Here is a 6,152-nt window from a genome sequence, read left to right as displayed (position 1 = left end):
AGGATGGAAAGAAGATACAAGTCACTGTATCAAAAGGAATTGGCAGACACAGAAGAATTTAATGAAACAACATATGAGCAAAAGCCTATGATGAAGGAAGAAGTTCAGGTTGCTTTGAAGGAAATAGCAAAAAATAAGGCCTCAGGAATAGATGGTATACCAGTTGACATATTTCAGCTAACAGATACTGCCCTGGATGTACTCACCAAGTTGTGCCAAGAAATCTGGAGAACAACCACTTGGCCAACTGACTGAAAGAGATCTATATTTGTTCCCATCCCAAAGAAGGGTGACCCAACAGAGTATGGAAACTATAGAACAATCTCATTGATTTCACATGCAAGCAAGATTCTACTGAAGATTATCCAAAAACAACTTGAACAGCACATCAGCAGAGAACTGCCAGAAGTCCACGCTGGGTTAGAAGGGGTCGTGATGCTAGGGATATTGTAGCTAATGTTAGATTGATTTTGGCTGAAAGCAAGGAATACAGAGCAATGTCTATCTGTGTTGCATTGATTATGCAACAGCATTTGACTGTGTGGATCACAACAAACTGTGGCTGACTCTGAGAAGAAGGGGAATCCCAGAACACTTGATCGTGCAAATGTGAAACCTATACTTAGACCAAGAGGCAGTCGTTAGAACAGAGCAAGGAAACACTGCATGGTTCAAAATTGGGAAGGGCATACACCAGAGATGTGTCCTGTCTCCATACCTTTTCAACCTATAAGCAGAACAGATTATCCGGGAGGCTGGGCTCTATGAAGCGAAATATGGGGTCAGGATTGGTGGAAGATCTATCAACAATCTGCATTATGCAAACGACACAACCCTGCTTGCTGAAACTGAGGAGGATCTGAAGCGATTGCTGCAGAGGGTCAAGGACTGTAGCCTTTAGAATGGATTGAGGCTCAGTGTCAAGAAGACAAAGATTCTCACCACTGGACCAATCAGCAGCATCAGGATGGTTGGTGAAGAGATTGAGATTGTTCACAGCTTTAGTTGACTTGGCTCCACAGTCAACGCTCTTGGTAACAGGAGCCAGGAAATTAAAAGACGCATTGCCATGGGAAAGTCTGCTGTTAGGGACCTCTCCAAAGTACTGAAGAGCAATGGTGTCTCTCTGGAGACTAAGGTGCATCTGATACAGCCCATGGTTTTTGCAATCACTTGTTATGCCTCAGAGAGTTGGACAATGGTTGGGGAGGATAAAAAGAGAATTGATGCCTTTGAGCTGTGGTGCTGGAGAAGAGTACTGAATGTACCATGAAGTGCTAAGGAAACAAAAAGGTTCATCCTGGACAGGGTTAAACCTGGAGTCTCCTTGGAGGCAAGGATTCTGAGGCTTTGTTTAACATACTTTGGACATGTTGTAAGGAGGGACCGGTCCTTACAGAGGGATATCATGCTTGGGAGGGTGGCGGGATAGCACAGGAGGGAAAGGCCCTCTTTGAGGTGGATTGATTCAGTGACTGGGGCAATCGGATTGGGTGTAGCAGATACAGTGCGATTAGCTCAGGGCAGGGCAGAGTTTAGGGCTGTTGTACATAGAGTTACTAGGATTTGCAAGCCATTCAACGGCACATAACAAGAACAACATATAATGAAATATTTCTAATTTGGAAATATTTCTTAATATATCCAAATCAATGATTAAAAACAAATGAAAAGACAAATCACAAAGACAATTCAGTGGAGCAATGTTAAGTTTGCTTGCTTTTTAAAATTCATGCTGAAAAACTAAAGAAAAACAAAAAGTTATAAGCATTATATACTCTCCAAAATATAACTCAAAAAGATTATCTACATAAGTAGAAAATGAGAAATTGGAGAAATCCTAAAAGCAAATGTGGAAGAAAAAAAAAGCCTATGTAATTATGGATTTTGATGTAAACATTCAGATGCTCTACCAACAGCAGAATCTATTTTAAAAATTGGACAATATGGAATTTATTTAAATTAAAAGGATGGCTCTGTGAAAGACATTATTAAGTAAATGTAATCTATAGACTAGCACACATAATTTGTAAAATATATATCGGATAAAATACTTGTGTGTAAAATGGTAAAAGAACTCTTAAAACTCAAAGAAGAAAGTGGGCCAAGTTACAGAGAAACAAACAGTTCAAAGGACTAATGGACCACTTGAACCTCAACTTTAACTTCCATGAGACCAGAAGAAATAGATGTTACACAGCTTCCATTGCCAAGCATTCTATATTGGATCATTGTAGAAGGTCCTGGACAGAATAGGGAAAATATGCAGGACAAAACTAAAAGCACATAAAAATAGCCAAATTTACTCTTCCTATAGAGATTGGTTGAAACTTCATTATGAGAGTCACCATTCAAATTTAGGACTAACTTTACACCTGTGGCTCAAGTTCTCCCGAGAAAAAAGACAAACCTGGTGAAATTGATGTAATACCAATTGACGTATTTTAGCAAACAGTTGCTGCCCTGGATGTGCTCACCAAGTTGTGCCAAGAAATCTGGAGTACAACTACTTGGCCAACTGACTGGATGAGATTCATATTTATTCCAGTTTCAAAAAAAAAAAGGTGACCTGACAGAGTGTGGAAATTATTGAACAATATCACCAATATAACACCCTAGCAAAATCCTTCTGAAATGACGAACAATACATTGACAGGGAACTACTAGAAATACAAGCTGAGTCTAGAAGAAGTCCACTAGAGACGTTATTGCCAGTGTCAGATGGATCTTGGCAGAGAGCAGGGAGTACCAGGAGAATGTCTTTCTGTGTTTCATTGAATATATAAAGACATTTGACTCTGTGGACCACAACAAATTGTGACTAACCCTGAGGAAAATGGGAATCCCAGAAAAATCTGTTCATGCTTGCATGAAACCTATACTTGAACCGAGAAACAGTCCTCAGAACAAAGCAAAGAATCACTGCATGGTTCAAAATCAGGAAAGAAGTGCGTCAGGGATACATCCTGTCCCCATATATTTTCAATCTGTATGCAGAACAGATCATTTGGGAAGTAAAGCTTTATGAGGAGTGTGACATCAAGACTCATTAACTACCTCCAATATAAAGATGGCACAACCTTGCTAGCTGAAACTGAAGAAGACATGAAGTGCTTGCTACAAAAAGTCAATGATGGTAGTCTTCAAATATGGATTGAAGCTCAACGACAAGAAGACAACGATTCTTACCACGGGGCCAATTGGCAGCACCATAATAATTGGAGAAAAGATTGAGGCGTTAGCAATTACAGCTTGCTTGGATCCACAATCAGCACTCTTCACACCAGCAGTTAGGAAATCAAAAGATAAATTGCATTGGTAAAAATTGCTGTCATGGACCTCTCCCGTGTGCTGAAGAGCAACAATGTCAGTCTGGAGACGAAGTTGTGCCTAATCCAGGCCATGGTCTTTCCAATTAATTATTATGTTTCAGAGAGCTGGACAATGACTAAAAATGACAGAAGTAGAACAGATGCCTTCGAGTTGTGGTGCTGGAGAAGAGTCTTGAATATATCATGGCCTTCCAAGAAAACAAATCGGTCTGTCTTGGAGAGGGTGGAAACAAGTCTCCCTGGAAGCTAGAATTTTGAGCTCCACCTCACATACTTTGGCGATTTGGTCAGGAAAGACTGGTCCTTGGAGAAGGATGTCATGTTTGGAAGGGTGGACAGACAGTACAGGAGAGGAAGACATCGATGACATGGATTTATACAGTAACTGGAGCAATGTGGGTTGGTGTGTTGGAATTAGTGAGACTGGCTTAGGACAGGGAAAGGTTCAGAGTTGCTGTATGTATGATTGTTAAGCATCACAAGTGACTCAACGGCACGTACCAACATATTATATTGGTTGTTTTTTATTTAAGCCTCATGTTTAGAGTCAACAAGACTTCAGGGAGGGTCTTTGTATTTAAAGTTGGTTGTTATTATATGTTGGAGGAACATTCTTCTTAGTGGTACTGCATTTTTCTGTCAATATGCTGTTCTGAAGTAAATTTGGGTTTGCTGTGATGGTGAACATTGCGCCACTGGGATGTCAAATGCCCTAACCCATGGTGGACAGTATTTGGTGGAGCTCCCAGTTTAAGACAGGTTTGGAAGCAGGAGTGGCATCTACTGCCTAAACAACATGCCTCCAGAAACTCCATGAACTTTGATAAATGTTGATAGCTATAGCAAGGCTTCAGACCCTTGTTTCATACTATGAGTCGTGGTTGACTCAAAGTTAGTCTACAACAACCACAACCACAGTCTGTACCTGTTTGTCTTTTCAGTAATCTATAGTATATTCAATACTCTTCTTCAGCACCACAATTCAAAGGCATCAATTCTCCTTCTATCATCCCTACTCATTGCCCAGCTTTCTGATGCATAGTAAGCAAATGCAAAATCATGGCCTATATCAAGTGCACCATAACCTCCAGACTGATGTCGTTGCTCTTCACCAATGCCAACTGACTTAATTATTTTAAATTGGCTCTGGTGCCCTCTTGTTAAGAATTTACATTGCAATCCTGAAGGTTCATGGCTCAAATCCACCAGCTGATTGGGAGAGAAAGACGAGCAATTTCCTCCTGTGTGAGTTACTGCCTTTGAAAACCCACTGGAGGATCAGCTATGAATCATTTCTGATTTGGTGGCACACAGCAACAATGCTAAATACCTATGTCTTCAACAGCTATCTATGTTGCTGTTGTTGTTATATGAACAATGACCCCCAAATCCTGCCCTATCATGAGCTAACTTCACCATCTTTGATGTACCTGACCCCATTGCCAGTCACTGTGTCAGTCCATCTTATCCAGGGTCTTCTTTTTTATGTGACCTTCCACCCTTTCAAGTATGATGTCCTCCAAGGACCAGCCTCTCCTGACAAAATGCTCAAATTATGAGAGAGAGTTTCAAAGCCTTTGCTTCCAAGGAACAACTTGGTTTCACTTTCTCCAGGACGGACTTGTTTGTCCTCTTGGCAATAAATAGTAGGTGAAATATTCTTCTTCAGCAGCACAACTCAAAGGCATTGATTATTATTCTGTCATCCTTAGTTATTGTCCTGTTCTCAGATATCTACCAAGCAATTGAGAAGACCATGGCTTAAATTAGGTGCATCTTTGCATTTAGACTGATAACATTGTTCTTTATCACTCTGGAGAGTTTCTTGAAAGCAAATTATCGAAGGCAACTCATCTTTTGATTTTCTAACTGCTGATGTCAAGGGGGTTGATTGTGAATTCAAGCAAGATGAAATATAGAACAACTTTAATCTTTTCTCTATCAGTCATGATGTTGCTTATTGGACCAGAGGTGAGAATTTTAGTTTTCTTGATGTTGAGATACAATCCATATTGAAGGCTGCAGTCCTTGATCTTCTGCAACAAGCACTTCAAGTTTTTATCAATGAGCAAGGCTGTATCATCTGCATAATGTAGGATGTTGATGAGTCTTTCTTGAATCCCATATTCTTCTTCAGAGTCCAGCCTTTAAATGATCTCACCGGTATATAGATTGAATAGGTATGGAGAAAGGATATATCCCTAATAGATTTTTTTAACCATACAGTGATTTTGAATCATATATGATGCTCCTTGCTCTATTCAGAAAACCATTTTTTTTTTGTTTAGGTATAGGTTTTACATGAGCACAATTAAGTGTTTGAGGATTCCTGTTCTTTTCAAAGCTATTGTGATCCACATAATCAAATGTCTTTGCATAGCTGATAAAACACAAAAAGACATTCTTCTGGCACTATCTGCTTTCAGCCAAAATCTATCTGACATCAGCAATGATATCCTTAGTGCTATGGCCTCTTTATCCATGTTATCCATCCTGTTGTTATGTGCTGTCAAGTTGGAACTAATAGCTAACCCTGCAGTGAGTTTTTAGAGGCAGTTTAATGAAACAAGAAGAGATTGTCTATCCTTCTCACACAGAGCAGCTAGTAGATTCGAACCATATGCCCCTGGAATTGCAGTACAGCTTCTTACCACTAGACCACCAGGGCTCCCTAACTATATTATCCATATGCAGTTATGTATAGGCTTAGCTTTTCTCAAAAGTAATCATTAATATTTCACTTTCTACACACTTCACAGGACAGAAAAGCACCCAATCAGTGACTTATGTTCTCTTGTGAATGCAAAAATAATGGAAGAT

The sequence above is a fragment of the Elephantulus edwardii genome, unplaced genomic scaffold (genome assembly GCF_000299155.1).
Source record: "Elephantulus edwardii isolate Elephantulus edwardi_28Jun2011 unplaced genomic scaffold, EleEdw1.0 scaffold00276, whole genome shotgun sequence".
Taxonomy (NCBI): domain Eukaryota; kingdom Metazoa; phylum Chordata; class Mammalia; order Macroscelidea; family Macroscelididae; genus Elephantulus; species Elephantulus edwardii.
This window is presented reverse-complemented; position numbering follows the sequence as displayed.